The sequence below is a fragment of the Rhinopithecus roxellana genome, chromosome 17 (assembly GCF_007565055.1).
Source record: "Rhinopithecus roxellana isolate Shanxi Qingling chromosome 17, ASM756505v1, whole genome shotgun sequence".
NCBI classification, from domain to species: domain Eukaryota; kingdom Metazoa; phylum Chordata; class Mammalia; order Primates; family Cercopithecidae; genus Rhinopithecus; species Rhinopithecus roxellana.
Genome location: NC_044565.1, coordinates 34,593,668 through 34,617,129, shown reverse-complemented (window position 1 = coordinate 34,617,129; position 23,462 = coordinate 34,593,668). Strand labels below are relative to the sequence as shown.

The 23,462-nt window shown below is 38.3% G+C and overlaps 1 long non-coding RNA gene across 1 annotated transcript in view; it reads left to right on the top strand.

The window, feature by feature from the left end:
* The window catches only part of LOC104656180, a 108,918-nt gene that overhangs the window by 74,513 nt on the left and 10,943 nt on the right, over nt 1-23,462 (top strand). The window contains exons 2-4 of the long non-coding RNA XR_747084.2: nt 4,182-4,278; nt 13,673-13,702; nt 14,231-14,294. This is a non-coding gene — a long non-coding RNA (uncharacterized LOC104656180). The remainder of the gene's footprint in view (nt 1-4,181; nt 4,279-13,672; nt 13,703-14,230; nt 14,295-23,462) is intronic.

Sequence of the window (23,462 nt, the reverse complement as noted above, 5' to 3'; positions counted from 1 at the left end):
AGTTGTGCTGATGGTGGTGTTGGCACGGGGTGGAGCCGCGGCAGGCACAGTTCTGTGTGTGTTCCCTGCACCGCAGGCAGGGGTGGTCGCTCAGGGCAGGGGAGAGTCTGCTGTTTTCTGTGCCTAGTTTCACTCTCGCAGCAGTGTTGGTGCAAGAGCAGGGCACTGGTGGGGTTGGAGCTTACTGGCTCTGTGCCTGTCAGGACTCTGACTGCAACGGCAGTCTGTATGGGGAAGTGGGATGGGCTGCACTCTCACTGCAGCAGGGGCAGGGCAGGGTGCATGCACACGCAGCATTGGTGGGGTAAGGAAGGCAATACCGGCCTGCGCACACAAGTCCAGCAAAATAATGTGGGTGGTTGCTGTGGGCACAGGGGAAGCTGCTGTGTGGGGAGTGGTTGAGCTGGTGCATGGCCATGGGGGCCACCCTGCTGGAGCACTCCACTGGTTAGGCATGGTTGCCAGTACAGGAGCCATGATGTGGGTTCCCAGGGCACCTGAGGCTGCCTTGCAAGCAGGCCTGGCCAGGCTGGGGCAGCAGGAGAGGTCAGCAGACCAAGGAGTGCCCAGATCAGACCAGGCTGGTCTGATGGGTAAGATCAATCTGCAAAGTTCAGGTCCGACAGTTGTTTTAGGGCTAAAGTCTCCTATGGGAGCTACTTGACCCTAGGCAGATGGCCGTCTCTGGCTGTGCTTTGCTACAGATGCAGTGGCACCAAACCATCTGAGTTCCACATCATTGCTGCCCCTACCACTTCTCTAAGCAGCTCTCCCTGCCAACTCAAGTGGTGGTTGAGGGGTCTCCTCCTGCAGTGATTCCAGAGCCCTGTGGTAAGAGTCAGTTGCTCCTTGCCAGGAGTTATTGGGAACCAGGAATAAGTCCTGGTGTGCGGTAGCCCTGGGCAGCGTTCCCAGCTTTGTCTCCCTTCAGCCCATCTTCTGTGTCTTCCCTCTGTCCATCCTCGGGGCCTTCCCTCTGAAGATCTGTTAGGAGATGTGTTGGTCCCTCTGTGGCAGCTGTTCCAGTTGGCTGCATCTAGTCAGCCATCTTGCCCTCTCTCTGAATCCATACTTTCTATGGAAAGATTTTCCTAGCCAAACCCATCTTTGGCTTGATTTCATTGATATATTTATTTTTACGTAACCTTTAAAAAAGTGCATTATAAGTTATCTGTAAATTACCTACAATAAAATACACAGACCTTAAAGGTCCATTTGATGAATATTGACATTCACCATTTCATGTGTAACCACCACACAAAACAATATATAGGACATTTCTATCATTCAGAAACTTCCGTCCTTCCACTTTCCTGTCAACTGCCACACCCCACTCACATACAACTGCTTTCTAACAACTGTAACTAAAGATTAGTAGTGTCTGTTCTCAGACTTCATGTAAATGGAAACATACAGTATATATATATATACACACACACACACACACACACATATATACACATATATATATGTTTCTATCTTCTTTGTATCAGTATGATGATTTTGAGGTTCATTCATGATGCTTTGTGTAACAGTATATTGTGCCTTTTTACTGTTGTGTAGTATTCCATTACACAGATTTACCTGAGTTTTAAACGGGCTTTGCAGGAATAAGAGCCTTTTCTCAAAATATGAATTAGAATATAATGACTGAAAGAGAAATGTAGAACTAAAGGGCAGAATGATCTGTGTTGAGTACTCACTATGGATTTCCTGTCATATTTTTCTCCTTATTTAGGAACTCATCATTAATAGTGTCAGTGGATTTCTTCTTTCCTCTGTGTGTCAGCTGCAGACCTACACTTGATAGCATTTTGGACACTAACCTTGCTTAACCTTGCACTAACCCTCTTGCTATCAATTTCAGACTCCCACACCTGGGTGCCAGACCCACACAGCTGTTCCTATCACTACTACTCCAGCTCCTCAGACATGCCATCAGCCAAGGAGCTCCTTTGCCCAATTCACTATAAGAACTGCAAGATGCAGCAGCAGTCCCACATCCTCGGCTGCATGTATCTGGCATGCAGGTGTTAGTTTTTATAGTGCACCAGGTGGGAGAGATGCCACTGGAGTAGGCGAGGTTCCCAGGTCCCTGTTTTGGAGATTGCTCTTTTCGTGTCCTCACACATACTGATTTGACTGTCAAGACAGACTGAGCTGGGTAGCTGAGGACAGAGGGGAAGGAACACTGCTCTTCATCTTGGGACTTGTCTTTGAGAGGCAACTGAACAATTTTTGATCAATTACTGAATAGCACAAGCCTGGATTCTCCAGAGAGGTGATTATGACATGAAATAAGCACACTCTACAGGTGTTTCTCGGATGTGTAACTCCAAATATACAGTTTTAAAGAAGTCATAAAATAAATGATTTTCCCAGAGAAACTGAAATTACATTCTGAAGGGTGACTTGGCATGATGTCCAGTTAGTTGATATATGACTTCTTGCAGGTATTCCTTTGCATCCCTGCTGCAGTGAAGAAAGCCATTACTACCAGGGAGAAGTGTGGGATTAGTCAGTGGCACATGGCTGTCACCACTTGTCTTACACTGTTGTTAATTTGTTTAACAATTCTGCTTAGCCATTTATTCACACAGTATTCCTTAGCAGCAAGGAGAAAAGTATCAGGGCAACCAAGCCATGGCTTGGAGCCACGACGTGTATAAATGGAAGGGTTAGTTTTACTCTACTGTTCTTTTCTTCCCCATCATTCTTTCTCCTCTCTTGAAACTCAGGCTCTCAATGGGTGAATATCATGTGGTATATTTACATAATGGGATAATATGCAATGATGAAAAATGTGTAAACTAGAGTAACATGTATCGAAATGGATATATCTTTAAAAGTATGGAGTAAAACAAAAACTAAATTACATATGTACAATATGATGCCATTCATACAAAATTTTAAAATATACAAGATGATTCTGTATGTTGTCTAGAGATAGTTATATATATGTAAATCTATAAAAATATGCTTCAGATTAATATCCTCCAAATTCAGAATCAGGGTTTCCTTTGGCTAGGGGGTTGGAGAGAGATGCACTTGGAAGGAGTACACAACTATGCTTGTAATGTTTAATTTTCTAAACTAGGCCATGACTCAAATGTATTTGGTACATTGTTTTTCAGATATTTTTACATATTCAAAAATATTTTACGATAAATGAATAAAAATTAGTTAATAAAATAAGATCATTGTTGGTTTATATTGTCTAAATCATTAAACTTCCAAAGGTTTAATATTCATTCATTTTCGCCAGCTGCCAAGTTCAAGATTTTGGCAAAAAAATGAGATTGTTATGGAAGTGGGTGTTCTCTTTGTTCTCTGATTTTACAACCTTTTAATGTCAATGAATTGTTATTAGAAGGCAGTTTGACCCTCTGAGACAAATACATGGTATTATGTCCACCTAATTAATGATACAGGACACAGGATTTTAGATAAATGCTGGTGTAACCCCTTTTCTCATAGAATTCTGCAATTCCTGTATTCATTTATGAAATATTTATTGAGGCTGGTATGTCTATTGCTGTGGAGTAGGTATCAGGACAGGTGCAGGTAGAAAAAAATGTCACTTTACAAAATGTGAAATACAAAATGAGAAGTAGAGAAAAAATCATGATGAATTCTAGCCAGCTTGGAGAAAGGAAATGCAGCAAAGTACAATGGACAGAAACCTGTCAGGGGCATCTGTACAAGAATGGATAAATGGGGTGTGCTGAGTCATTTCACTTTGTCTGAGTCTGGTATGGGATGCTGCAAACTGGACATGGGTCAGGGCCTTCTGGAGCTGAGATCAAACCTCTCAGACCTCAGCCCGGGGCTTGCATTCCTTTCTGGATTATCAAGATCCTGTAGCTCAGATCCTGTGAGAAGAGCCCTTTGTCTAATGAGAACTTATGAAAGCCATTCTGGGGACCATGCTGGCCTAGTCTAGAGCTGTGGGCAATGCTGACATCCAGCACACTTGAGGATGCAAGGAGCACCCTACGAGAACGGAGATGCAAAGGCAGAGGAAGAGAAATGATGCAATTTCTTTTTCAGCTAGGGAGAAGGATAGCAGAAATGAACGAGATCTGTGAGGAAATTTATATTAGGGGATAAACAAATGAGTTCTGTGCCCGCCTCTTTAAGTCTCTTCAATGCCATGTTCATTTCTCTTTTTTGATTACCAGGTAGTGCTGTCCTCAGTCTCTGGGGGCATACTTCTTTCCCGATCTGGCACAAACGACCCCTCAGGGCTTAAAGACTTGCGAATGATGGATGATCAAGGTATGCATTTCTTAATCAAGCTGCTGTATTTGCCCATCTAAAGAACTGTTTAAAAAACACGTGTAGCAGATCTCTGCCTCCAATGCTCACATATTATTTAACTCCAACTTTTACTTTTGAAAAATCTAACTAAAATCTTATTCAGGCTGTGACCAAAGGAGAGGGCAGGCTAAAAAATGTCCTATGCAGGTGAAGGGCATTTTTTTTTTTTTAATTTTCAATTCAGTTGCTGATTTTGTTAGCTGCTGTTCTGACCTTCCAGCTAGCTTCAGGATTGTTTAGGTTAAGATTGAAAATGTAAATTTGCATGGCAAGAGTGCTTTTCCAAAGGATGCTGTTTAGATAGCTCTTCAAATTGTTGGATGATAATGACTATTGTCCCTTACCTTTCAAAGCTGAAGGAAGGTCTGCAGCCTGTTTACCTGCCCAGCTTCTCTGGTGAGAACCTACCACGTGTCCAGCCATGGGCTGGGTCCTTTCTACCCAATTAAACCCCTCTGCCAGAATAGCAAAGATCAAGTTTCAAAAATGTTATTCTCACGTATTTACAGATATTAGGGAGCAACCCAACAAAAAACAAAACAATATTGGTAATGCTATTCTAGAACATTCAACTTGTTTTACTCTTGCTGACATTTTCCTTCAAGAAAAGTAGTTTGATAGTGAAGATAGTGAAATGATGGGACTTTACAAGGACATCAGATCTACAGATTAAAAAAAAAAAAAAAAAAAAAAAGCCAGATGTGCAGGTCCATGTCTGTAGTCCCAGCTACTCAGGAAAAGATAGTGGGAGGATTGCTTGAGCCCAGGAGTTTAGATCAGCCTGGGCAATGTAGAAAGCCTTACCTAGTAAATCTCCAAGCAAGTCCCTCTAGAAATATTCTGGGTACAACTGTTTTCCTCTATGGGACTTCTCTCTCATGCATTACACTGTCAGATTGATCCCCATCTCTGAAAGCCACCGTTGGGTCCCTGCTCCAGTCTGAACTCCTGGGAAATGTAGCATAGCTATTCCTCTTCAACCAAAGATTGGAAGCACTTACTTAAAGGTAGGTTTATGGAATGAGAGGAAGTAGGTATTTGACCATTACTTGCCATTCTTCCCACTTGGAACATTTGGGCCTTTGTTGAGCTGTTCGTAGTGATAAGATGAAATAAGAAGCCAGATTTCTACCTTACTCTTTGTTGTGCATAAGATGCTTTATTGAGTATGTCAGATTCACTAATATATGCACTGAACTAGTCATCCAATGTACATTAATTATCTACTGAGACCAAGACCAGAGTGATCTGCTCAATTGAAAACCATTCATATCTTTGAAAAATAAAATTTACTGCTTTTATACAATTTATAATAGTTCCTCCTTTTTTGGGTACTTAATATGTGTCAATCCCTGACATGGTGTTTTTTTCATACATTATTGTTAACCACGACAACAATACAGAGAGGTTGGTATTAACATACCTATTTCATAGATGAAGAAACTGGGGCTGAGAAATATTATGTGACTTGCTCAGACTTGTATAGACACCCAGTGGCAGCATTAGGGTAAAAACCCACTTCTTATCATATCTTGGAATCTGTTCTCTTTCCATTGAACCAAACTTCTTTCCTGTTCAAACCATCAGTGTGGTCAGTCTGGACCTGGTTAGATCCCTGCAGCTGCTGAATCCACTTGCCTCGTTTGGAGCAACCAGAACAGAAATGTGTTTCATCGGCTTGAGCGAGAAAAATTCATTACAATAGATGTGCTTTACGTAAAGTGGCCCTCCTTTAAAAGGGATTTGCCTTTTCTATACAGCGTAGGACATTAGGAGGGTTTTGCCAAAATAATATACTTTCCAGTATGAATCCTTTTCAGGGAACTTTTGGTTGTTTCTCTTATCATTACATGGGGTATCAAGCTGAAAGCTTTGCCATCCTGGCTACTGAATCCTCAGTCACAGTAAAGTTTTAATTTTAGTTTTTACTAGCATTGAAAATGTAGCAATAAGACACATAAACAGGACATCTAATCCATGAAGTCCTTTGGTACAAGGGAGATTTTCTATCTGCCACTTGGAAAACTTGTATGAAATAAACCCCAATTTGGGGTGTTTTTGGAGGGCAAAGGGTGATGTACCCTATCTGATTGGACTTAGTGATACATTTTAACCTGTGATTTATGCAACCTGACATTGACATTCATTTAGCTCAGATTACAAGTAAAGTAATTCACTCCCTAATGAAGTGTACCCTGCATGACATATTGACCATGGGAGCTGACAATCATTGCTTTAAAACAGGCATAGGTTACACTTTCTTTTGTCATTGAAAGTAGGTTATCAGTTAATAAACTTAAAACAGGGCCTGCTGACCTGCCATTCTTCCAGAAGTATTTTATTAGAGCATCAGAAAAGCACATACCAGAATTTACATTGTAATGGAAAAAAGAGTGAAAAACTTCGTGAACTCACTGTTGTTCAGAGGAATAGCTTTTCCGTGCATTTATACAAGTTCCTTCCAACTTTTTATTTTGGAAATCTTCAAACCTATAGAAAAGCAGAAAACATAGTACCGTGAACACCTGTGCACTCTTCACTTGGATTAATCAGTTAATATTTTATCACATGTGTATACTCTCTTTTTCATGTGTACACACACACACACACAATTTTAAAGTAAATTACAGACATTATGACACTTCACTCCTAAATACTTTAGCATGAATCATCTAAGAATCAGGACATTCTTCTCTATTACCAAAATATCATTATCATACACCTAAGAAAATTAACAATTCAATAACATAATCTAATATAAAGTCTGTATTCTAGTGTCCTCAATAGTCTCCAGAATTTATTTTAAACTTATCTTTTAAAAATCAGAATGCAGTAAAAAAATTCACCTTGCATTTGGTTGTTATGCATTTATACATAATTTTGTGGGGAATAAAAATGAAAGCACAAGAGCTTTGAGCCACAGTGATTGAAAGCACAGTGATAAAGTGTTGGTTGTGTCTTATGCCAAAGTATTTTTCAAGGATCTCTCTTACAATGTATATATCCCATGATAGTGGTCATTTTTTTCCCAAAATATTTCAATCAATTTCCCATTTGACTATATTTAAGTGGTGGGCACATGGAATATGCTATTACATATTCATATTTTTAGAAACCTAAGTCTCATTGAATAGTTGAGTGTTTTATTCTGTTTCCATATAAACTGCAGGATTAGAATTCCAAATCTAGAGGATTTGTTCCAACCCCACTCAAAAAGAGAGAGAGAGAAAAAAAAGAACTTTCCTGGGTAAAATGTTTTTCAGCATTATATTGAGAATGAATTATAAGTTTCAAATAATTGAATTTTCTTCTAATTTAGACTTTTCCTTATACTCCTGAAAGCAAAATGTGTTGTAATTAAACATGGAAAGAAAAATGAACATTCACTAGGGAAAATACAATGGTTTTATTACTGCCATGGACATTTAGAGATCAAGTTTAAGAAAATGGTTGAATTCAATGTTGCAAGTGCACTTCTCATCTATAATTACACATGTCTAAGGTCTTGTAAAGTGACTGTATAATTGCTTTAGAGTTGCATTTACAGGAAATATTGAGAAACTGCATTTCATGAATTACAGTTTGCATGGATCTTATGTACTTTATTTTATGTCCTTGTACTTTCATTAGCAGTGCAAAAGCTATTGCAGAAAATAGAAGAGGGGAACTATGACCTTTTATGTTCACTTTGCAGAAGATAGTAACTTTGTTTTTAAAGAAACAAAACAATATTATCCTCTTCCATAATAAATCATAAAAAGGCTTATGAACAATGCTATATATTTTGAAACAAAAAAAATATCTTGTCCATTGGTGATTGCTATTGAATTTTAAAATTAGCTAGAAGGTTTTTCTCCGTCTTTATATGTGTATATATACACACATATATATATATACATATATACATATACACACACACACACACATATATATATATATATATTTTTTTTTTGAGACAGAGTCTCGCTCTGTCACCCAGGCTGGAGTGCAGTGGCACAATCTCCGCTCACTGCAAGCTCCGCCTCCCGGATTCATGCCATTCTCCTGCTGCAGCCTCCTGAGTAGCTGGGAATACAGGCACCCACCACCATGTCCAGCTAATTTCTTTTTGTAGTTTTAGTAGAGACGGGGTTTCACCGTGTTAGCCAGATGGTCTCGATCTCATGACTTTGTCATCTGCCTGTCTTGGCCTCCCTATATTTATATTTTTTTAGAGACTGCCTCACTCTGTCAACCAGTCTGGAGTGACATGATAATAGTTCACTGCAGTCTTGATCTCCTGGGCTTAAGTAATCCTCCTACCTCAGCTTCTATAGTAGCTGGGACTACAGGTGTACCACACTACACTGGCCAGGATTACTTAATATTATAATAGAAAGTAGATAGGTGTTGTTGTAAGAACTGCCTACCTGTTCTGGTCCACAGAGCCTTCCACATACACACATGCGCCCTGGTAGCTACACATACTTTCTATAAAGTTTAGGGTTCTTCTGGCCTCTCATAAGAAAATTCTGGGCTTAAAACATAGCTTCAAAGTGCTGCACTGCTCCCCTCACTAACAGATGGTCAAACTAAACACATGTCCATGTCAGCCTGGCTAAACTGGGTTGCAACTCTAGAGTATCAGTTTAGTATGTGTAGAGATCCTTAATTGTTTCACACACACACACACACACAACCCTAGACTTGTCTACACAATTGTCTATAATAAATCCAAGGTCTTCTTGCAGAAACATTTTGACTCATACTCCCAGATGGTGCTTCACTTGGTGAGGGAAATAGGACCTTTCTTTATTATTTTTGGTTTTGAGTACCTTCTTGGAGACAAGGTATAGAAAGAAAAGTGCACAAATGATAAGTTTAGTGAGTTTTCACCAATTGAATGTCCCTGCATAACCAGCCTCAGATTAAAAAAAAAAAAAAAAAAATCGGAACATTTCCAGCACCTTAGTGACCTCCCTCATGTCCCTTCAATTCAGGAACCCAATAGGAACTTTAGTACCTTACTGATTTTAATCTCAGCAAATGAGCTTGCTCTACTTTTTGCCCAGTCCCATTAATGAACCCTTCTTCATTTTTAGTAACAACAGAAATGCAGAAGGCACGACTTCTTCATTTCTCAAAGCTGTCTTCAAGGGGTTGGTAAACATGATGGGAAAACTCTTGAGTGATGCAAATGTGGCTTTTCACTTTCATGCTTGCAGAGTGACTGCTACTTCATACTCTGGAGGCATGTACCAAAAGGGTTGTAATAGGGGCAGAAGGGATTGTCCTGGGGCACGTACACAGTTGTATTGACATAGGTACCTTAGTTACAGCAGATAAAAAGCTAAAATTTTCTTAGTCAAATAAGCAGAGTATTTAAATGCATTAAATGCTGGGGAAATCCATAGCTAGCAGGAAATCCTGGATAATTAACTCTTCAAATGTCAAAAGGTAATGCGGACTTCTTTCTGTATCTACGAATCTTACTCTCGACATCGAGTGTTACTTCTCCAACCAGAAGAATTGCTTTGTGAAACAATTTGGGTTCTCTTTCTTGCTATTAACAGGACTACAAGGAATGGGATGAGGGAGGCAGAGGGGAAGGGGCGGTCAGTTAGACCTGGCCCTTCATGCTGATGGGTGGGCATAAAAGGAAATGGACTGGAACCATCCATATCTTTTCAAGGAGTTGTCAACTCAAACTTAAGAAAATAATTCTAGAGATGTTAATATTTTACCCTAAGCCTTTTGATTGTGCATGAAATGGAAGTGGGTGAGGTTTAGCATGTCACTGAAATTTGCCGTTGGTGCATATCCACCATTCTGAGAACTGTATCCTGCCTCTATGATTTAGCATGACAACTGGATTATATTTATACAATTAATTAATGTTTGCTTGACCACTTTTATCCAATTTCTTTCCATAGCACATAAAAGAGAACCTGACATAAATTTCTCTTTCAAAACAATTGACTTAGCAACTGCTGACCTTCTCTTCTGTCATTCTAAGGATTGATTGGATATTGTTGAATTGTTTCATTCTACAGTAATTAAACATAAAATTAATTATGCTAGTAACCCATTATTTTTCTGAACCAAGGACTAAGTCATTTGTTTTTGCTTGGTTACTCAGAGAATCTGCCATTAGGTGAACAGGGAAAAGAAAATTGTACTGTTGCAAACAGAAACTAAATATTTTAAGGCACATTTTAATGGCTAAAATATCTGAAAGCTTCTCATTTCTATATGCACAGCATATTGAATTTGTTTAATGTAATTTAGGCCATAAATCTTTTACCTTATGATATGGTCATTTAAATATTTTCTCAGGTGGCTAATCATTTAGAAAACATGTCAAAGAAGAATATATGTTAAGAAAGAGAGACGGGTGAATAAAACTGGAAGCATCCGTAAAACCATCATGAATCTCTAATTCCTGATTTGGTTTGCTGCTTACCCGAAATGAAATTTACTTCACAAGTCATTTTCTTTGTTAGTTTTGTATAGAAGATGCTTAAAATTACCCTGATATTATGAGCATTAAATCTGGTATTGAGAGGCATACAAGTATGGCGGGACTAAATTATCAAAATGTATGTGCTGATAGAGACCAAAATAGGTTTTTGCAGTTTTCATTAGTGCAGGTCATACTAATTTAATTAACATGATTGAAGACAGTATCACTAGATGAGGCAGCATATACCTAGCCCTGGCCTATTACTCACCCATAGGCTATAAAGTGATGCACCTGACACATGGGTATGCAATCTCACATATTTCACATTTGGACCCTGCCTTTTACTGCAAGGTTCCTATGGCTTTGGAATATGTGGTGAACTTCATCAGATGAAATTCCTGATGCTTTTCACAATTCACGATCCTGATCAGTATTTTAAATATTGAGCAAATCCTTGGCTTTTACTTTATGCAATTTGGACTGTCATATTTATTATCTAGCCTGCTGAGCACCCTGTTTCTTTATGTGACAATTGTGCTTCCTCCTAAGTTTAGATTCCTCTCCTCCTAACCCTCCCGTGGTTCTGTGAATCATAATAGCCCACTTTCCTGGCCACAAGAGTGAGTGCGGTGACTAAGGGAGCCAATTAATGGCTCTTTTCAGGATTTGTCTAGTTGGAAATAATAGAGAAGACAACTTACCCACCCAACATCCATTCTTTCCTTTTCTCCTCTGAAGAAAATTCCATTAAAAAAATAGTGGTAGTGTTTCCAGTTGAAAATATCCATCTCCTCACATTCTCCTGGAGTCAAATGTGATCATGTTCCCATTTCTGGCCAATGTGATTCAAATGAAAGTCTGCAGTGTAGGACTTCTGGCACGATATTGGTGTCCTGATAAAAGACTCAGTTGACAAGTGACTTTTGCCCTTACTCCTCTTCCATTTTCTGCCTGAAACTTACGCACCATGGACTAGTCTTAAGCCTGCTAAGAACAATGGAGTAGGAATCAACAAGACCCTGGATCATTGATGACTGGCTCAAGTAGCTGTGCCAGCCTTCATCTACTCCATTTCAGAATTCTTGTTATGAGAAAAATAAAACTTCTATTTGTTACGCTCATGTGAGTGGGTTGCTGTCATATTCAGCATGACAGTGCCCTAATTGTTATAATTCTTTTCCTATATTAAGGTGGATTTGTAGAGAAGGCCAGCGTGAGAAAATGAGTCAACTTACAGAGAAAGAGTCAAGAGACCAATAGCAAGACCCGGTCTTGTGCCCTGAATTTTTACGCAGCCTGGGGTTATGTTATGTGAGCCCATGCAACCCTGCTCTGCTGAACTTTCCTAAAGTTGGTTTCTATCACAAATACAAGAATTCTAGGAAATATGAGAATAAAAACACACTCTCCATGCAACAGATATTTAAAACCTTGAATTAGTTTTTCTTAGCACTAATTCTCTATTTTCTGGGATGGGAAGGAGGAGCCCTGAGTTCTTAAGTTGACAGTACAGGTTTAGGGGCTTTGGAACATCACTCAGCGTTTTTGAACCTCAGTCTTCTGATCTGCAAAACAATGTGAACAGATTAGAAGTTCTCTAGGGTAGCTTCAGTTCTAAATGACCATGACTCCATGCACATTTTCCAAAAATGTGGGCTGGAAGGGAGGATGTAAAATACAGAATTCAATTATGAAAGAAATGTACTCAGAGATTTACCATAAACACCTGCTCCTACAGAGTAATAAAAAGAATAAAGTTACAGCCCAAGTAGAGATTTTCTGTGGATAAGGTTGCACATGCTCTGGTTATCAGTCTATTAAGGTGGTGTGTACAGAGTTAGGGAAAGAAACAGACTTTTCCTCAGGATTAAATTACTTCTAAGCATTGATGTTTAGATTTGAAGAAGACTTTCATTCTCAAATATGAAAACTATCATACTAATAACAACAATTACAGATAACTACATGCTATGAACTATGCTATTTTGCATGCATTATCACATTTCATCCTCAGTGATGCTTTGAGATAGAGAATCATATTATTTCCATTTTATAACTATTTGCTATTTTTTTAGTTACAATCAGAATAATTCCAAATTTGTAAATAGTTAAGGCTTATTTTTTGCTGTTTACAACAAAGCAGAGAAATCTGAATATCAGTGTTGATTCCAAAGAGATTTCTCCATTTTCTCACTACATATTAAAGGAAATAATGGGCTCCAAAGGAAATGTTGATTGGGAATTAATTGTGTAACTGCCTGCAAAATAATTTTGCCTATTAATATACCAGTGCAAGAGAAGTATTTCCTATTGTATAGATCAGTGAAAATCCAGAGGCCCTCAGTGAAGTAAAGTTGCATTGACTTTGGAGAATATCTGAGATAGACAAAATCTACATATTTAAATACAAAATTGTCTTTGTAACAAATGTTGATTAGACTTAAGAGACTGGGTTTTAAAAAGAGAAAAAAATCCTAACATTTGTTGAGCTCCTTCTGTGGAGCAGGCACTGGGCTACATCCTCTTCACACTGCATCTCATTTAGTCACCAGGGAAGCCCAGGGTAGTAGATATAATTGATTCCATTTTACAGAGGAAGAACAGAGGGACTGAGTACCTTGCTAAAAGTCACAGAGGTGAGAACGAGTGAAAGGGGCTATGAGCCCAGCTCTTTCAGCTGCCAGAGTCTGAGCTCTTGCAGCGGATGGGAGTGTGAGTGTCAGTTTTTCAAATTCCATGATGGGAACCCTGGAAAAAGTCAGATGTCTAGTGAATGAAGGGGAAGAATGAGCTGTAGATTGTGACTGGTCTTGTATTCTGAGCAGGCAGAGAGCTGAGATTAAAGAGTTTAACCTGAAGAAAATTTGTTGTGTTGGCTACTAACCAAATCTGTTTTCATTCTCCTGGAAGCTCTGGACCCATGTTGAAAGCAGACTTCTGGTAAGTTTTCCTGAGTCGATGTCTGGGCTTTTTCCTCAAAGGAGATAGATGTGAAGCTCTTAATCTGGTGCCTTCTAGCATGGGGAGCAGGAAGTCAGAAGCCAAGATGCCCTGGCTGATCTGTTCTTCTGTCTTGAGGAAAGAGTATACGTTAAACTATTTCCATCTGATGTAAATCTGAAACACTCTCTGCAGTGCGAGAAAACAGAGGAAAAATTTCTTATCACTCTGATTGAGGAACAAAGGAAGGTAAAATAATTATCTCGGTCCACCAAAAGGTAGAGAAATGGGTCTGGGCCCACCTTAACATATAGTGTGCTTTGTGCTCTCTCTCTTCTTCCCCTCTATTCAAGTAAGACCTGGAACCTCTTAAAAACCTCCAGGGAGGTAGGTAACAAACACTTTCTCTTATTAACCCTCTAAGCCCATTGTAGTGCTTAATAACCCTTATGTAAAGACTTTTCTTCTCTAGAGCAAACTTAAATCATTTGGCTTGCAGGTTAATTCTATTTTCTCTCTTCTCTCTAGTGAGGAGAAAGAACAGCTGTTTACCATCTTCCCAGAGTTGAATTGAACACACCGGAACAGAGAGGTATCAAATCACCCTCAGACTTTCATCATTCAGGCAAAATGGCATTGACATGTCAGTAGTTCTCAAAGTGGTTCTCTGAACAGCAGGATCAGTTCCCCCTGGGAACTTGTTAGATATGCAAATTCTCAGGCCCCACACCAGGCCTGCTGAATCAGAAATTCAGTAGGTGGCCCCAGAAGTTGGTGTTTTAACAAGTCTTCCAGGTAATTTTCATGCTATCTGAAGTCTGGGAACTCAATAGTTATAAATGATATCATATGTAGATATTTTGATCAGATATGGGTGACTATTACTAATAATTATTTGAATAATTCATAATGTTTTTCTACATTTGTGTGTATGTCTGTATATAAGAATTTATATTATTATGTATTGATTTAAGTGAGATTTCTAGTTTGGAATAAGTTATTCTTGTAAGATATGGTTTAACTAGTGAGCATGAGAATTGAACCTTTGGCTCTGGCCTCATGATTATACAACTAGCGAAAGTCTAAGAATTTCAGTTGTGTTATGACTTATGTTAAAGAGTTATGGCCTGCAGAAAGTTTTGAGTTTCTTCCAAACATTTTAAATACTGTTGCTGTGCAATGGTAGTCCATGCACAGTTTGTAACATCCCCATTTCAAATCTTCCTCTTTACAGAAACTCTCATGATACCATGATCAACGAGATGCTAAGCTGCCATGACCCAGGGGCCCTCTATATCTTTTCTACTAACTCTTGATAAAGTTGACCTATATTGAAGGACCTTCTCCTTGTTTTTCACTCAAGCATAGCTTTGGGAATCTTGCCTATACTAAAGTGAGATTAATGTTTTGAAACATTACTCAGACCCCTTAATTTGTCTTGATTATTCTCAGATTGTGTTGCATAGTCAACATAACTCCTGTTCTTCCCCCACAAGCTTTAATGAGGTATAATTGACCAATAAAATTGTATGAATTTAAGATGTTCAATGTGACGATTTGATATACTTATAGATCCCTATTTTTTGAAGAAGCTGAGAAAACACATCCAGGCTGCAAGACTAGGACAAAAGATTTTCCATCATTTTTATATGGGTGTACATAAGCCAGCAGGAAATCTTTGTCAACCATACGCTTTTAGTCATAGATCATATCTGTTTTGTTCACTGCTGCATAACTGTAACTAACCTTGGGCTTAGCACAGGTATGTAGTCAATGAAAACTCACTGAAAGAATGTATGAAGGAAAACATTTTTATGACTATTTCAATGGGGCAACTAGAAATTCTGCTTTAAATGACACCTGGAAGGATATATGAGAAATCTTGTAAAAAACTTTATAGAGCCTTTTAGAACACACTCACCGAGGAGCCGATTTTTTTTTTTTAATGTTTAAAATGAGCATGTTCATTAGTTTAAAAAAAAAAAAATATATATATATCTTAAAATATTTGTTTGGGGATCTCAACTCAGGTCATTAAGGTGTTCCAAAACATGGTATTTATCTGTTCAAATCCAACTTTTAGTAATAAATATTTGCCAAGGTAGATGTACCCTAAATATCCAACAGTTTATTTAGCAAAATAACTTGTCTAGAATAATCAAGAGTTCTCAAAAAACTACTGGTTATGAATAAGATTGGCTATTAAGACATGAAACACATCATATTCTTTTCCAAATGTTTTGAACCCTTAACGATATACTTTTCATGTTTTTCACTTATTTGCAATATTTTTGTCATGCATATTCTTCAAACAAAACCTTCTCTTATCATGTTATCTCTTTTCTTCCCCTGCTGTCACTTTAAGATATAAAGTGCTTTTTCTTTCAACAAAGTTGGGGGGAAAAGATCTTATTTTTAAACTAACTTGGAATGGTATAAATTTTTAAAAAATCAAACATTGATATATTAATAGCATGTACTCAACGTCAGACAGTGTTGTATTTCACAAATGTTAACTTATTTATTATTCACAGGAATTAGGTACAAACACTATCCTCATTTTGCAGGAAAATTTGGGCACAGAAAGGTTAGGTGATTTTCCCAAGGTCACACAGTCAGGAAAAAGAAGAACTGGGACTCAAACATAGATAGTTTGACTATAGTCCATGTACTTCCTATTGAACTATGAAGCCTTTCTGGGATTATGGCTCTATTTAGGTCATCCTAGGGTATTCTCTCCAATCTTGGGTTTGGGGTGGAGAGGTTCATGTTGAGGATTTATGGATTAGGAGCTGTAGCAGCTGTCCAGATTTTCCATTTTTCTGATACTAAAGTGGCGAGTTTAAAAAGCTGACATTTGTAAAAGATAATCATTTCTGAATTGGGAGAGGGGCGGTTTCCACTATTTAAATGAGACTTTCACAAGCAGAAATAAATGTGCTGAGAAAAATGTGATGTTTTATCTGAACTCCAATTACTTTATTTTTATTTATTTTTATTTATTTATTTATTTTTTGAGGCGGAGTCTCGCTCTGTCGACCGGGCTGGAGTGCAGTGGCCGGATCTCAGCTCACTGCAAGCTCCGCCTCCCGGGTTCACGCCATTCTCCTGCCTCAGCCTCCCGAGTAGCTGGGACTACAGGCGCCCGCCACCTCGCCCGGCTAGTTTTTGTATTTTTAGTAGAGACGGGGTTTCACTGTGTTAGCCAGGATGGTCTCGATCTCCTGACCTCGTGATCTGCCCATCTTGGCCTCCCAAAGTGCTGGGATTACAGGCTTGAGCCACCGCGCCCGGCCTACTTTATTTTTTAAAATAGAAGTTAAAAGTCTCAGAGACTGTTGTCAATAAAGGCTTTGGCTGGAACTAGTATGTTTGCATGCACCTCTCTCTCCTTCGGCTCTTTTCCTTCACCCAACCCTGTGGAAAGTAAAAATGCCAAGAAGAAAAATGGGGAAAGTGATGCTATTAAATATAGTACAGGTGCTATTTTCATAGGTGGTGGGAAGTTTTAGCTTTTCTATCTTTTACATTCTCTATGGAGCTTTATCACCATTTCTCAGAGATACACATACTGCAAGAGAGTCTAGGATGACTGGGGAATTGGGTTTTATTCACTTCACTTGTTTCAGGTAGGGGGGAAATTGTGAAAGAGTGGGAATACAGCAAGAGCCTACTAGATCAGTATCTGTCTTTAAAGTGGCATTCAATTCAATAAAATTTTTAGAGTGCAGGAGTAGAGTTTTCTGATTTTACTTATTTATTATGGCAAATCTTATTCAATTTTATTATAGAAAAATCAAAAAAGATAACTGCCATGAGTTTCAGCTTTCTTAAATCAGAACTTAATTTGGGAACTGCCCCCAAAAAATCTCCTCAAGAAAAATCAACCAATACTATTTTCAACTAAAATGGTAAGGAAAGATATTATAAAGTATTAAAATCATAAGGAATACCTTTTTATTCTGAGAGAAAGTAAGGTTTTATATAATTCAACTTGCAGAGTTCAGCATTTTGCAAATTAAGGCAGCAACATGTTGGAGCCTTTCCACTCTAGTCAATGGATAAACTCTTGATCCTTAATGTGTAATGAACGTACGCAAATAATGGAAAATATTTTCCATTATTCTGATTCTTTTGCTCATGTTACCAAAGATCGTTTCATAGTTTCAATCATTGAAGTTAGTTTTGCTTCCTTCTCTTACCTTAGTAAAAATATTCTAAATTTGTATTCAAAATCTTCATATCCTTTTGGCTTCCAACTGAGAGTTGACAAATATTACAAAGAAGCAGTTAAAACCTGTCCGTTAAAACTTGTGACACTTAGACTATTTGTATACACATGACCTTCAAGGTTATAAGAAGGTAGTCCATTAATCCCTCTGTCTGGTCTTTATGTTTTCCCTTTACTCTTAAAATGAATGAAGTTGATAAGGAATAAATATCGCTAGAACCGCATGATTTTGGACCAAGTTACCTGAATTTCCTGTTTGATAATATTCTGTTGAAGAACCATTTACTGGAGGAGCCAAATGCACATGTTCATGGTGGTGGTGAGGAGGAGGTGGTCAGGGATGGGGAAGGAAGGTGGGGGTGGATGGGGTGGAGAGCATTACAAAAAGAGACCACAGTGCTCTACCCTGCGCTGCTGGTGTTTTCAGATTAAGATGGGGGATTAAGGAATTTTACTCAGCAATTTGAGATGCTTTGTTAGGGACTGAGGAGATTTGAGCTGCTTTGTTCTCAAACCACATGTTAGTGAAAAAGCAAACAGGCTCTTAATCCTGACAGACAGCAGAACTTGACATCAATTTGCCCCTTGGGAGGTGACCAAGAGTTCTCTACGAAGGGCTAAAATGGCCAGCCCTTGTTTTCCTGGAGCCTAATGCCAACATTCCATCCTAACCTGTATTCCTCAGCAGTGGGGCTATAACTTATTTGGTTTGACTAACCGAGAGTTTCTAGATACTATGGACTTTCACATTATTTTAAAAAGCAAAACAAAAAAACTTTTAAATGCAAATAACCTACAAGGTGGCAAATATTCGAAGAGTTTTCAAACACGGTTAATACTTTGGTCACTCAGTCTTGAACTGAAATATAGAAAGGTTGAGATTTTTTTTTTTTCCTTTTGAAAATAATGGATGGTTTCCTCTAACAATAAAATCACAGGGCAACATATCAATTTTGGAACCCATGGTTATGAAATAAACATCAATTCTTATGTAGATGTTTGAGGGAGATTCTCCTGAATACCCAGTTATATTTTAAGGTCATGTCCTTGAAAGTCACTGAAGTAGGTCAAAAGCAAACAAAATGAATAGGAAAGAAATTAATGGCTTCTTAAATTGAATCGTATACATTATAAAACTTAAGTATACACAGTATATCATCTGGCACACAATCTGCAATTGTGGGATAAAGGCTCACTTTTCCATCTTGAGTTTGTGCCACCCTAATCCATTGACCAAAAGTGCACTTTTAGTGGCCTATTGATTTACTGAATGTTGGCATGCATAGGGAAGCCATTTTAAAAATCAGAATGGAAGCAGCAAATTTATAAAACACACTTTAAAGCAAATCTTTACATTACAAAGAGTTTCTAGTTGAATATTCAGCTTGAATCAATAGCTACTGTACTCTGGTAGGATGTAAAAATCTGCTACATCTTAATAATTGAAAAGCACATTTTGTCACCATTGCAAAGTTGCTACATATTGCACTATTTAAACACAGAACTTTGAGTCAAGCCAAGCCTCTGCTCCTGCTCAACCTTATCTCTTCCCTATAAACTCAGGAAAACTTATCTTTTCATATCGACACTCTATGTGATTTTCTCCATTCTGCTATAAACTCAACATCTTTTTCTTAAATAACCATAGAGTTGTTCAAATAATCTTTTCTTTCAGCATTGGTGCAGCCCTCTTTATGTTCAAATAATGCTAAACTCATTTTTAAATGAGCATGAACACGTGATGATAGAATATCTTTATAAGAAAGTGAATGTCAGCTGGGCCTGGCAGCTCACACCTATATAATCCCAGCAGTTTGGGAGGATGAGGCAGGAGAATCACTTGAGTCCAGGAGTTTGAGACCAGCCTGGACAACATGGTAAAACCTCCTCTCTACAAAAAATACAAAAATTAGCTGAGTGTGGTGGCATGCACCTGTAGTCCCAGCTACTCAGGAGGCTGAGGAAAGAGGATCACCTGAGCCTGGGAGGGTGAGGGTGCAGTGAGCAAAGATGACCCAACTGTATCCCAGTCTGAGCAACAAAGTGAGAAATTGTCTTAAAAAAATCGATGTCACTTTATATTTCCAAAGAAAAATGGTTGTTTTCGATGTTGAAGCTTTAATTTGAGGAAAAAATACCTGTGCACAGGGCAATGGGAATGAGCCTAAAAAAGTGTTTGTATGCTTATTGCCAATTTGGGAGATGAGAGACAATTTCCAATATTTTGTATATCCTTAATTATTTATTATAAAAACCAGTGGGGACAGAAATCTGAAATTTAAAATATTATAAAGAGACACTTTCATTAATTTTATTTAAAATGCTATATGCTTGGCTTTAGATGACTTTCGAGTTGTATTGTTTCTCTCTCCTTAATGAAGGTTTACCAGGCATATTAAAAGGATCAAATACAAGGTGAACTAAAATCAGAAACACAATATTCATTTATTTAACTCTGGTACAGTAGAGCAAATTCAGGGTGACTCAAGGGACACAATGTCTTGTAAAACATATGTACTTAATATAAGGGTCATAAAACTTATTAAATTAAAAGCTAGGTTAAAAATAGAAAGAAAATTTATGCTGCTGTCTAAAATAGCAATAATTTCCCTTTGGCCTTTCCCTTTCCAAGTAATATGGGTTCTGGTCAGGAGGAAAAAAAAAAAAAAAAAAAAGGCAACTTATAAAATCTTCATTTTGGAGGACCAAATGCAAATCTCTTTTAACTACACCATGCATTTTAACAGGCAAATGATATGGCTGAAAATAGAGTAGTAAGAAGATAAAATGCTAAGCCTTAAAAAGTGTACTTGTGATGAGGATTCAAGGATATAGGTGGCATTATTCCTGAGTGCAAACAATAAACTCCATTCATGTTAGCTGGTATCCAGGAAGAATAGCTTTAGGGGTATGGGGACAGTAGAAAAAATATTAAAAAATAGTTGATTTGGCTTTGTGGCAGCAGGACAGTGAGTAGGGAGCACAAAGTGTGCATTGCTGTTCAGTCAGGGCACAGCAGTGCTTCCCTGGACAAAACTTTCTACCCTTGTCCAAGCAAAATTTGGGCTGTAACAAAATCTATGTAAACCAGAAAATTTGAAGTGAAGATTGACCTCCTATTTGTGTCTCACTCTGCTGCCTGTGGTCCACACCGGTGTAGTAAAGGATGCATTACCCTTACAAATAACTTCAGGATTTGAGAGTGAGGGTGGCCTCAACTTTGTAAGCACTTGCATTATTTTTTAATCCATGCAGCTAAAATATATTGAGTTTGCTTGAATGTTTATTCTGAACATGATAGCCATTTTCCTTGCTGGGGTTCCTAGGTATAACACCTTAGTAATTCGAAACCAAAATAAATATCAATGTCCTTCTACTGTAGTCACACGGGGGGTTGTTTGGAATTTTATCTTCACAGGAAAGTCTTATGGCTGTTGAGAAAGGGCTGTGCTGGTCATTTATCTGTTTGCTCTCAGACTCACTCCCATCCTTTCCTTGCTCTTTTGTCTTCCAGGGGGCTTAACCCTGCAAAGTACATTGCCATCTGGCTTCCACAAAGGTTCTGCAAAGGAGACGCTGGTTAGGGAGGAGGAGAGAAGCTGGGATAGGCATTCTCCCACTCTCCCACCTGCATTGAAAGTGCTTCTGCAATGGCTACCTCTCCCCTGAGGTCTCAGTCCTGCTTTCTTCTCTTTGTCCTTCCAGTCAAGGGGTGGCAGTGGCTTTCTGTCTTGGTCAAACTCTTGGTGATCTCATCATCCCCATTTGGACTTTCAGTTCTTCCAACACTTTTGTAACTAGCTCCCTAGATTAAATCTCTAGGTTGAACTACTTGGTAGTGATTCTGTTTTTCCTGACTAATGCCAGGACCAACTGCTTTACAAAAATTATTTTCAGGTTATTAGTTTGAAAGATAAGAGATTCTGTTTGATGTCTTTGGGGGTCTTTGTCTGTTGGCCAGTGGGTAGGCTGTTAAGTCATAGAAGTCACTTTGGCAAGGTTCTCTTTTTGGTTGAAGTGAAGCAAACATGTCTGAAGATGAGAAAGTAAGAACTATCCAAGGTCTTTACAGGGTGGACATTTTAGGAATACAAGAGAAGGTGAACTGAAAGGGCCCTGTGGATATGTTGTTGATCTTGGCGAACTCCCCTGAGCTGTATAGCACTGACAATGGGGTGCTACTATAGCCTTTGGAGAAACTCAGCTAAAATCCCATAATCCATTTTTCTTTCATCCTTGCAGTCTTTTTTTTTTTTTTTTAAATTCTGTAATAAACTAGCCTGATAGTGTAAATAGCCTCGTTTGAGCTAAGATGGGCAATATAAACACACACACTCAGCGATCAGTAGAGGAATTCTGAAAATCATACACTAGTTTCTCTTTCTTTCTCTTTTTCCTCTTCCTCTTCTTGCTCACATTTTCTAACGAAGTTAAAAGTTGGTTCTCATAATAAAACTTCATAGGCTGCTGTCTGGAATGAGTTTTCCTGAAAGAGCTCTAAATGCTGGGGGAAGGAGGGAATGTGGGGTGGGGTGGGGGAGAATCCAGACCTCAAACCCAATAGCTTTGCCATTCAAAATACCAGCTTGAAGGTTGACATTTGCAGGGACCTTGGGAGTATAGCATGTGGCGACTTTTATCCTGCTACTTCAGTGACAGCTGGGCCTGGTCCAAACAACACTGCCAGTAACATTGTCATCGAGTGGGATAAGTGGAGCTGGAGGGGAACTTCCTTTTAGCTTTAGACTTTAGACTACAAAGTCTCAGAGCCTTTGGGCATTCATTCACCATTCAGTGCACTTACACTGTCCTGAAGTTTATTTTCATCAGGCTGTTAGTAGGGCTTGGGAAACCTTGAAAATGGAATGCTCAGTTTTTGTGAAGATTTTCTTTTGAACCCACAGATTTTATGAAGTTTAAGCACATTGTTCATTGTGTAATTATAGATGAAATATTAGAGAAGTGGACTAATTATACACAATGCACTCAAACCCAATTAAATTAGCATCTGTGGTGAACGTAAGGATATTCTCTTTCACTAACAAGAAATACTTTCTGAACAACAGAGAATAAAATCATTAAATTGGATATGCTGTAGAGATTATAAATATCCTATTAGCATATAAAATGAGGATTAACCTTATTTAATCACTGCATGCCAGATCATCAAAAGTCATGTTGCACCCCCATAATGTTGCTGTATTATTTCTACAAAAATAACAATAAAAAACCCTACTATTAATAAACACAGCTCTCAATAAATGCTGTTCTTGTCTACTAAATTAAACTGTTAGAGAAATTCAAGTATTCCCATAATTGCTTAACAAAATAGCAAAAATACTTTTACCTATTCACTGTAATATTATGGCTGATTCAGATTTACGTCATCTAGTGACTGAAGAGGTGTGTCTTCCCGGCTGGGCAAATTAGCCTACTTCAAAATAAATAAAATATACTATCCATCCCAGCTAGCACCACAAGTGACCTTTTGAAAATGTAAATTAAGTGATTGCAAATACCAAGAGTGTA